Source organism: Oncorhynchus mykiss, chromosome 30 (genome assembly GCF_013265735.2).
Source record: "Oncorhynchus mykiss isolate Arlee chromosome 30, USDA_OmykA_1.1, whole genome shotgun sequence".
Taxonomy (NCBI): domain Eukaryota; kingdom Metazoa; phylum Chordata; class Actinopteri; order Salmoniformes; family Salmonidae; genus Oncorhynchus; species Oncorhynchus mykiss.
The window spans coordinates 18,043,227-18,055,421 of NC_050570.1; positions in this window are offsets into that span (position 1 = coordinate 18,043,227).

Below are 12,195 nucleotides of genomic sequence, written 5' to 3' on the forward strand. Positions count from 1 at the left end.
GGTTTAGACATTAATGGCTGTGTGTTGAGTTATTTTGAGGGGACAGCAAATTTACACTGTTATACAAGCTGTACACTCACTACTTTACATTGTAGCAAAGTGTCATTTCTTCAGTGTTGTCACATGAAAAGATATACTCAAATATTTACAAAAATGTGAGGGGTGTACTCAATTTTGTGATATACTGTATATCCATCCTGCGCAGCCTTTCTAAAGTCTTCAAACGCCAAGTGAACAAACAGATCACCGACCATTTCAAATCCCACCGTACCTTCTCCGCTATGCAATCTGGTGTCCGAGCTGGTCACGGGTGTACCTCATCAGCCACGCTCAAGGTCCTAAACGATATCATAACCGCCATCGATAAAAGACAGTACTGTGCAGCCGTCTTCATCGACCTGGCCAAGGCTTTCGACTCTGTCAATCACTGCATTCTTATCGGCAGACTCAACAGCCTTGGTTTCTCTAATGACTGCCTCGCCTGGTTCACTAACTACTTCTCAGATAGAGTTCAGTGTGTCAAGTCGAAGGGCCTGTTGTCCAGACCTCTGGCAGTCTCTAGGGGGTGCCACAGGGTTCATTTCTCAGGCCGACTCTCTTCTCTGTATACATCAATGATGTCGCTCTTGCTGCGGGTGATTATTTGATCCACCTCTACGCAGACGACGCCATTCTGTATACATCTGGCTCTTCTTTGGACACTGTGTTAACAAACCTCCAAACGAGCTTCAACGCCACACAACACTCCTTCCGTGGCCTCCAACTACTCTTAAATGCTAGTAAAACTAAATGCATGCTCTTCAACCGATCGCTGCCCGCAGCCGCCTGTGCGACTAGCATCACTACTCTGGAAGGTTCTGACTTAGAATATGTGGACAACTACAAATACCTAGGTCTCTGGTTAGACTGTAAACTCTCCTTCCAGACTCTTATTAAGCATCTCCAATCCAAAGTTAAATCTAGAATCTGCTTTCTATTTCGCAACAAAGCATCCTTCCCTCATGCTGCCAAACATACCCTCGTAAAACTGACTATCCTACTGATCCTTGATTTCGGCAATGTCATTTACAAAATAGCCTCCAACACTACTCAACAAATTGGATGTAGTCTATCACAGTGCCATCCGTTTTGTCAACAAAGCCCCACATACTACCCACCATTGCGACCTGAAAGCTCGTTGGCTGGTCCTCACTACATATTTGTTGCCAAACTCACTGGCTCCAGGTCATCTATAAGTATTTGCTAGGTAAAGCTCCGCCTTATCTCAGCTCACTGGTCACCATAGCAACACCCACCCGTAGCACACGCTCCAGCAGGTATATTTCACTGGTCATCCCCAAAGCCTTTCCTCTCCCTCTCTCCCCCTCGCCTCCCCCTCCTCACCTGCCTCTCACCCCTGCTGCCTAATGGCTGGGGAAGAGCTTGTGTGTGCTGGAGTAGAGGAAGCATGGACACGCTAGAATGCTTTTGTACTCCACCATCCTCTTTTTGTTCCACTCTGAGTTCTGCAAATCGATGTCTATTCTTGACATATAGTGCATTCGGAAAGTATTCAGACCCCCTTGACTTTTTCCACATTGTGTTACATTACAGAGTTATTCTCAAATGGATTAAATTGTTTCCCCCCCTCAATCTACACACAATACCCCATACTGACAAAGCAAAAACACGTAAAAAAAAATACATTTACATAAGTATTCAGACCCTTTACTCAGTACTTCGTTGAAGCAATTTTGGTAGCGATTACAGCTTTGAGTCTTCTTGGGTATGACGCTACATGCTTGGCACACCTGTACTGCTGCTCCAGCAGGTATATTTCACTGGTCATTGCCAAAGCCAACACCTCCTTTGGCCGCCTTTCATTCTAGATCTCTACTGCCAATGACTGGAATGTAGAGGTCGACCGATTATGATTTTTCAACGCCGATACCGATTATTGGAGGACCAAAAAAGCCGATACCGATTAATCGGCCAATTTTTTTTATTTTATTTGTAATAATGACAATTACAACAATACTGAATGAACACTTATTTTAACTTAATATAATACATCAATAAAAATCCATTTAGCCTCAAATAAATAATGAAACATGTTCAATTTGGTTTAAATAATGCAAAAACAAAGTGTTGGAGAAGAAAGTAAAAGTGCAATATGTGCCATGTAAGAAAGCTAACGTTTAACTTCCTTGCTCAGAACATGAGAACATATGAAAGCTGGTGGTTCCTTTTAACTTCAATATTCCCAGGTAAGAAGTTTTAGGTTGTAGTTATTAAAGGAATTATAGGACTATTTCTCTCTATACGATTTGTGTTTCATATACCTTTGGCTATTGGATGTACTTATAGGAACTTTAGTATTGCCAGTATAACAGTATAGCTTCCATCCCTCTCCTCGCTCCTCCCTGAGCTCGAACCAGGAACACATCGACAACAGCCACCCTCGAAGCAGCGTTACCCATGCAGAGCAAGGGGAACAACTACTCCAAGTCTCAGAGCGAGTGACGTTTGAAACACTATTAGCTCGCACCCCACTAACTAGCTAGCCATTTCACATTGGTTACACCAGCCTAATCTCGGGAGTTGATAGGCTTGAAGTCATAAACAGCTCAATGCTTGAAGCATTGCGAAGAGCTGCTGGCAAAACGCACGAAAGTGCTGTTTGAATGAATGCTTACGAGCCTGCTGGTGCCTACCACTGTTCAGTCAGACTGCTTTATCAAATATCAAATCATAGACTTAATTATAACATAATAACACACAGAAATACGAGCCTTAGGTCATTAATATGCTCGAATATGGAAACTATCATTTCGAAAACAAAACGTTTATTCTTTTAGTGAAATACCTGTTACATTGCACAACCTTCAATGTTATGTCATAATTACGTAAAATTCTGGCAAAGAGCCGTCATTGAAAATAAGAATGTGTTCTTAACTGACTTGCCTAGTTAAATAAAGGTGGAAAAATAATAATAATAATATTTTTTTCAAAATCTTCAAAATACCAATTTGCGATTGTTATGAAAACTTGAAATTGGCCCTAATTAATCGGCCATTCCGATTAATCGGTCGACCTCTACTGGAAAGAATTGCAAAAATCACTGAAGTTGGAGACTTATATCTTCCTCACTAACTTTAAGCGCTACATCTGTACACAGCCCATCTGTACACAGCCCATCTGTAAATAGCCCATCCAACAAACTACCTACCTCATCCCCATATTTGTTTTTGTTTTTCTGCTTTTTTGCACAACAGTACTTCTACTTGCACATCCTCATCTGCCCATATATCACTCCAGTGTAAATTACTAAATTGTAATTACTTTGCCACTATTGGCCTATTTATTGCCTTACGTCCTTACTTCATTTGCACACACTGTATACAGATGTTTCTATTGTGTTATTGACTGTACATTTGTTTTTCCCATGTGTTGTTTTTGTCACACTGCTTTGCTTTATCATGGCCAGGTCGCAGTTGTAAATGAGAACTTGTTCTCAACTGGCCTACCTGGTTAAATAACGGTGAAATAAAAAAATGGCCCATTCATCTCTGCAGATCCTCTCAAGCTCTGTCAGGTTGGATGGGGAGAATTACTGCACAGCTATTTTCAGATCTCTCCAGAGATGTTCAAGTCCAGGCTCTGGCTGGGGCACTCAAGGACATTCAGAGACTTGTCCCGAAGCCACTATTGTGTTGTTTTGGCTGTATTTTTAAGGTCATTGTTATGTTGGAAGGTGAACCTTCGCCTCAGTCTGAGTTCCTGAGCTCTCTGGAGCAGGTTTTTATAAAGGATCTCTCTGTACTTTTCTCTGTTCATCTTTCCCTCGATCTTGACTAGTCTCCCAGAGAATCTTGTTTCTCATGTTCTGAGAGTCCTTTAGGTGCCTTTTGGCAAACTCCAAGCGGGCTGTCATGTGCCTTTTACTGAAGAGTGGCTTCCGTCTGGCCACTCTACCATAAAGGCCTAATTGGTGGAGTGCTGCAGAGATGGTTGTCTTTCTGGAAGGTTCTCTCATCTCTACAGAGCAACTCTGTAGTTCTGTCAGAGTGACCATCGAGTTCTTGGTCACCTCCCCGACCAAGGCTCTTCTAACCGACTGCTCAGTTTGGCCGTGGGGCCAGCTCTAGGAAGAGTCTTGATGGTCTGACATGCACTTTCAACTGTGGGACCTTATATAGACAGGTGTGTGCCTTTCCAAATCATGCCCAAACATCTCAAACATCTCAAGGATGATCAATGGAAACAGGATGCATCTGAGCTCAATTTCAAGTCTCATAGCAAAGGGTCTGAAGCAAAGGGTCTGTTTTTTTTATTTTAAATACATTTGTAAAAATCCTAAAAACCTTTTTTCACTTCGTCATTATGGGTTATTGTGTGTAGATTGGTGAGGAAAATGTTTTATTTAATACATTTTAGAATAAGGCTATAACGTGAATTCGTTTTTTTCTGAGAATTAATATGTATGAAAAAAGTAATATTATGAGAGGCCCAGAAGCATATGTACATTGGAGACAGAGTGTGATGGTAATCTGTAAAGAATGTTAAGCACATTAGATAACACCACATTAGATGACACCACATTAGATGATGCCAGATCAGATGACACCACATTAGAAAACACCAGAGCCATACACAATGAGTGTACAAAACATTAGTAACACCTTCCTAATATTGAGTTGCACCCCCTTTAGCCCTCAGGACAGCCTCAATTCGTCGGGGAATGGACTCTACAAGGTGGCGAAAGCGTTCCACAGGGATGCTGGCCCATATTCACTCCAATGCTTCCCACAGTTGTGTCAAGTTGGCTGTCCTTAGGGGGGTGGACCATTCTCGATACACACGGGAAACAGTTGACTGTGAAAACCCAGCAGCGTTGCAGTTCTTGACACACTCAAACCGGTGTGCCTGGCACCTACTACCATACCCCATTCAAAGGCGCTTAAATATTTTGTCTTTCCCATTCACCCTCTGAATGGCACACATACACAATCCATGTTCCAATTGTCTCAAGGCTTAAAAATCATTCTTTAACCCAGGGGTGTCAAAGTCAAATGGACGGAGGGCCAAATAAAAAAATCAGCTACAAGACGAGGGCCGGACTGTTCGAATGTTCATTGAAAAATTTTTAAATGACGCATATAGTCTAGTGAACCTAATTGAACCTACTGAAAACCTAACAAATATATTACAATATGATCAGATAAATAAAGCAATATTTTCTTATGGCTCTGTCAGTAATCTTTAATTTTCAACAGACACAAAAGACAAATTTCCTTTATATAAATATCCCCATAACATGAACATTAAATGAAAGAAACCGGTATTCAAGGCACCATCAGTAGACTATATTTTCTATTTTAGCAAAAGTGGGCTAAATTTACTTCAAAGAAAAAACAATAATAGCAATTTTCTATCATCCACTCAACTGAAATATTTTTAAAATATAATTGGATTGAAATACAAAAAAATAAAGTGCAAAAATCTATTAATCAAAAACAACACTTTGTTTAAGGAGAAGTAACATGCAGTGAAAACAAATATTAAATTTTAACTTTTAAACTTGAACTGAGTAAAAACTCTAAATATGTGATTGCACAGTAATGTTCACTTGTTTGAGGTTGAGGGTGATACTTGGTGGTGTCCCATCTTTTCCACAAGTTCATCAATGTTCGGGGTAAGGCTCTGAGCTGAAGAAATCCTCAGAATTGAGTGGAGGTGTTCAGCAGTAAGTCGACTTCTGTGTGATGTTTTGTTCAGGTTCATCAAAGAAAACAGTTGTTCACACAGGTATGTGCTGCCAAACATAGACAACGTTTGAGCAGCCTGGATGCGCAGCTGGGGCATTGTGCCGGGGAGGAAACGGGCGAACTCCGCAGCACCCACTGCCGCATATTTTGCCCTCAGTGCATCATTGCATTGGAGGTCAATCAACTCCATTTGGAGGTTTGGTGGTGAGCTTTCCACGTCAACAGCAAATGGGTTACCGAGCAGTTCCAACCTGCTTTTTTGTGCTTCAAAGTCAGCAAATCGGCGTCGAAAGTCAGCGGCAAGCATACCTATTTTATCAGCCAACTGTGTGCTCGGGAACGCACTGGTAGAGAGCTTCTCTTTCATGGTCTGGCAGCTGGGAAAGTGGCTCAAATTTTCTTTCCGCATCTGCGTCTCCCACAGAGTCAGTTTGGTTTTAAATGCCTTCACTGTACTGTACATATCAGAGATGACACGATCCCGACCCTGCAGCTGCAAGTTTATTGCATTCAGATGACTCGTAATGTCACACAGAAAAGCCATTTCACACAGAAACATTTCGTCTCGGAGTTGTGTTGTGTCTTTCCCTTTGCTGTCCAAGAACAGACAAATCTCCTCACGAAGCTCGAAACATCTTTGAAGCACCTTTCCCTGGCTTAGCCATCGCACCTCTGTGTGATAAGGCAAATCACCATGCTCCGTTTCTAACTCCGTCAGAAATGCCTTGAACTGGCGGTGATTCAAACCTTTGGCTCTGATAAAGTTAACTGTGCGCGTGATGATGCTCATTACATGCTCCATTTTCAAGGCTTTACCGCACAACGCTTCCTGGTGTATGATACAATGATAAGCTGTCAGCTCACCTGTCGCGTTTTCCTCTTGCATCTTTTCCCGTATCTTCGCCACCAGTCCGCTCCTGTGTCCACACATCGCAGGTGCTCCGTCGGTTGTCAAACCCACGAGTTTTTCCCAAGGCAGCTCCATCTCATTTACACATCTTGACACCTCTTCATACAAATCATGCCCCGTAGTTGTGCCATGCATAGGACGTAAAGCCAAAAACTCCTCTGTCACGCTTAGGTTGGAGTCCACTCCGCGGATGAAAATTGACAACTGGGCAATGTCAGAAATGTCGGTGCTCTCATCCACAGCCAAGGAATATGCAATAAAATCTTTTCCCTTTTTCACAAGCTGCTCTTTTAGATTGATGGACAACTGGTCTACTCTCTCGGCAATGGTGTTTCTGCTCAGACTCACATTTAAAAAGAGTTGCCTTTTTTCTGGGCAAACTTCGTCACAAACTTTAATCATGCAGTTTTTGATGAAATCCCCCTCCGTAAATGGCCGGGCTGATTTAGCGATCTCTTCTGCCAAAATAAAACTGGCCTTGACAGTTGCGTCCGCGTGTGTGTCCGCGTGTTTCGTTTCATAATGTCGTCTCAGATTATACTCTTTCAGTACCGCCACACTTTCTCCACACAGAAGACACACAGGTTTTCCAGCTACCTTCGTGAACATATACTCCGACTCCCACCTTGTTTGAAACCCCCGGTTCTCAGTATCCACCTTCCGTTTTGCCATTTTTGATGGGTATCTGAAAGTTAATTTTACTGTGATGCTGACGACTGCTGTGCCAATAAATATTGAAATGAAGCAGCCTACTGCTCGGTGCGTCACCTTTGCATTGTGGGAAATGTAGTATTGGTGCGTGTAAAAGATCTGCGGGCTGCCGGCTTGCTGCGGGCCGGTTCTAATAATAAATCAAGATCATCCCAGGGGCCGTAAAAAACCTTCTTGCGGGCCGGATGTGGCCCGCGGGCCTTGACTCTGACATATGTGCTTTAACCTGTCTCCTTCCCTTCACCTACACTGACTGAAGTGGATTTAACAAGTGACATTAATAAGCAGAGTTGTGGACTCGAGTCACATGACTTGGACTCTAGTCTGACTGGGGTCACACATTTGATGACTTGAGACTACTTGATAGAAAATAAAATAACTTGAGACTTGACTTGGACCCTGAAGACTCTGGACTTGAAATGATCTGGCCAGGTTTTGTCACAGATTCTACATGGATTACTCTACATGCAGTCAGAGACAGTAGCCACAGCATTGCCCTTGCAAAAAACCTGCAACAAATTGGCTAGTGAAATGCACACTTGGCACTCTGATTGGACGAGCAAAATGTCAATCGACAAAGGTCAGGTGAGCTAGCAAACAGATTGCTTATTTGCTGTAAGGTTATAGGATGGGTGCAGTGCAAACGTCAAATTGTAGGGAGAGGATTGGCATAATAGATAAATATTAACTGTTTACTTTACAAGTTCATCAGCAATGGGGCAACAATTACTAGCATAGGCCTATTGGTCTTTTGGTATGTAACAATTGCTTGAAATTAATAATTTACTTTTGAAGCTTGCGTTTGGAATTTGTTAATTAATTATTACTGTGCCAAAGACGCACCATAGGCAACGCTCTTCACATGCAATCTCCAAACTCCCACCAGGGGAGTGTTTGTTTTTTTCTCTTGAAATGTTTCCTGTTGCTTTCACACGTTTAAATGCATACGCCCTATGTGGTAAATTCATATTCCATCTAATACTACAACAATTGCTAGCCTCTCATCATTCCATCCCGGTACCATTTATTGCAACACCTATGTATGTTTGTTTGCTACGATACATTTTAATTTAGCCAACCATTTCTTACCCTGTTCGGGGTGGGCGCGATGTTTATAGTGCACATAAACATTCGCAAGACTCATTAACAAGTTCGGTTTATTTAATTAAATGTATGGTTTCCTTTGTTCATATTTCCCGCATTACCTCAGAATTCCGTGTGTCTGTGTCCTATGTCTCTGCGCGCGCCTTCGTGCGCAAATAATAGGCTACGTGGCCTACGCTCCACGCGTTGCAGTCATAACGTTGAATAAGAGAAATGGATTGTTCCATAAATGCATGGTATTGAAATATAATTAATAACCATTGTCTGATTAAGACGAAAGTACCAATGTAACAATAGATGTGGATATTGCCTTTTACACTGTAGAACCAGTTTATTGGTTGTATTTGTCAATTGGGTAATGGTATGGTCCTGGGGGCCAGTGGTTATAGTACAGGCTTACCTGTTTGGGCTCCTGTTAGACAGATTCGATGTGGTTTCCCTCTACCAGTGTCGTTCAGGTTGTATCAGATTGTATCATTGTATTAACCTGTCCTGCTGCTCTAACTTTTTGACTGTTGCCTATGTATATTTGGTATGATATGGCGCCATTTATTTACCAAGACCTGTAAATAAATGTACACTCTTGAGCATTTCAACCTGCCTTGCCTTCTGCTGATTTCATGCCCTTAAGGTTATATTTTACAATTACATAGGCTAATCAAAATGTGTTGTAGACAAAATAATGAAAAGGGCTGTCTAGTAGGCTCAATAAATATACATATTTGTAGTTGAACAAGTCATTGTACGTATATATATTTTTTTACTTGACATGAGACTTGATTTAAACTTGTGACTCAACTCGACATGCTCAACTCTACTTTTGTATTTTATTTATTTTATTTCACCTTTATTTAACCAGGTAGGCAAGTTGAGAACAAGTTCTCATTTACAACTGCGACCTGGCCAAGATAAGGCAAAGCAGCGCGACAAAAACAACACAGAGTTAGACATGGGATAAACAAACGTAACACAATAGAAACATCTGTATGCAGTGTGTGCAAATGAAGTAAGGAGGTAAGGCAATAAATAGGCCAATACCGGCAAAGTAATTACAATTTAGCTATTTACACTGGAGTGATATATGTGCAGATGATGATGTGCAAGTAGAAATACTGGTGTGAAAAAGAGCAGAAAAACAAAAACAAATATGGGGATGAGGTAGGTCGTTTGTTGGATGGGCTATTTACAGATGGGCTGTGTACAGCTGCAGCGATCGGTAAGCTGCTCTGACAGCTGACGCTTAAAGTTAGTGAGGGAGATATAAGTCTCCAACTTCAGTGATATTTGCAATTCCTTCCAGTCATTGGCAGCAGAGAACTGGAAGGAAATCGGCGATGACCAGTGAAATACACCTGCTGGAGCAGCAGTACAGGTGTGCCAAGCGTGTAGTGTCATACCCAAGAAGACTACAGAAGCTGTAATCGCTACCAAATTTGCTTCAACGAAGTACTGAGTAAAGGGTCTGAATACTTATGTAAATGTTTTTTTTTTTTTTTTACGTGTTTTTGCTTTGTCATTAGGGGGCATTGTGTGTAGATCGATCCGTTTTAGAATAAATCTGTAACAAAATGTGGAAAAAGTCAAGGGGGTCTGAATACTTTCCGAATGCACTATATCTCAAGAATAGACATCGATTTGCAGAACTCAGAGTGGAACAAAGAGAGGATGGTGGAGTACAAAAGCATTTTAGTGTGTCCATGCTTCCTCTACTCCAGCACACACAAGCTCTTCCCCAGCCATTAGGCAGCAGGGGGAGAGGCGAGGGGGAGAGAGGGAGAGGAAAGCAGGGCTCATTATTTAGGGTGTGCTGGAGTGAAAGGTACTGGGATTGCTTTCATTACTGAGCCAAATGAAATGGCACCGGCTGATTACAAGTGTGACGGAGAGCAGAGATGAGAGAGATCACTCTCCGTTAACAGCCTGAGAGAGAGAGAGAGATACAAAGAGAGTAGGCACGAGCGAGGGAAGGAGGGAGAGTGTCTATGCCTCTGTTCAAACAGGACTCCTTAGAGATAAAGATGACTAATAACAACAGCGTAAGAATACCACAAACACAATGATATGACACCTTTTCAGCTTTCTCCCTTTTGCTTTGCATGTGTTCAGATAAGCTTTCTATCAAATTTGCTATGTTATTGGGGACTGATAGATGATTTCTATAAGGCTTTTGTTTGAATATGGTTGCACATGAGTGGGTAGGTACTGGACAGTATATGTACACATGCATTACAGGCAATATCCAGCTGTTATCAGAATGTGTGAATGTAATATGAGGTTTGTGGTGTGTGTCGATAATATGGCAGCAGCTGAAAATCTATTAGACGGGTTGACATCAACACCTGTGATCCCTGTGGAGTCAGAGAAATGCTTCTCACACACACACACACACACACACACACACACACACAGAGAGATTTACTCTGTGGCACTTCCAACATGCAAAAAGCTCAAGGTCATGGGTGATACCACCACACATAACGTTCTCACACACATACTGTACCTAGAGCAGAGAAATACCCAGCTGTGAACACACACACTGCTACAAGTGGAGGACACGCACAATGAGCCAGGGATACTGTCTCCCCTGTCACATGCTCTCACAGACACTAATCTCTGCTGTTGTGCTGCAGCAATGAGACTGGGCAGACAGCTGGGGGAGCATGCCTGTCTGTTTGGCCAGGTGTGTGCGTGCCATCAGGACCCAGACACTGCAATCAGAGATGGGTCACAAAAGCAGCTAGATTGGGGAGGTGGAAGGGGATCGACCATAGAGGAGGAAGCAGGGGGTGGGTGGTGGAGGGGTTGCCTGGCTACCTAAACTCCTTTCTCCGTCCAAACACTACACCCACGCCGGGGGACGTTAGTTTCTTCTCCTTAATGAGTCTGGATCTGAGTACCTCCCCGACCCTTCACAGAATGTGAACACATTCGGGGCCGTTTGATTGGTCTAGAAACCGATGGGTTGAGCCAGAACACTCGTGGGTAAAGTGTCAGTTTGAAATTTGCTTTCATACTCTGATTGATTAGAGATGATCCGAGCGCTGATGACTTTGTTTTGTACAACGCCCCTCATACCCCTCGTCAACACAAACAACTTTAATGATGGCAGTCTCAGACTAAAGTATGTATCGAACGACAGAGCAGCGAAATAATTTAGTGTGAGTCGTCAGGCTAGTGGAGGGGCCTGCTTAGACCACTTTACACCTACAGTACTGCCCCTGTCAGAAATGGATGGGCAGCATTCATAGGTCATCAATTACGAACTTTGACAGCGTCCATCATTAATCTCTCTATATTGAATATTACATTACCTAACTGACAATAATGAAAAATAGCTAAGTGTTTGTCAAATTAGAATTTAACATTAGAGATTAGAGGAGGCAGTTGAGATTCTATGGTTGAGATACTTGCTGAAGTTGGTCATGTATATTTCTAGCAATGCCTATGCAGTATTAATGTGTAAGCAACATTTCAGTGCTCGACAGAGCATAGCAGGCTGAGGGGTTATGCCTGGGTAATGTTTAGGGGGTGATTGAAAGGCGATGGGGCATGGGTATATGGGATGTGCAACACTGCTCTCTGTCCTCCAATATCCTGTGGAATGACCTTTAAATCTCTGCCAGCCTGCTCCCAGCTGCTCCTAGATAAACGTCCTGACCCTGGGGAGTTTATCACTAAAGCCTGCCTGGATTCCAGCTGCTCCCAGACAAACCTCCTGACCCT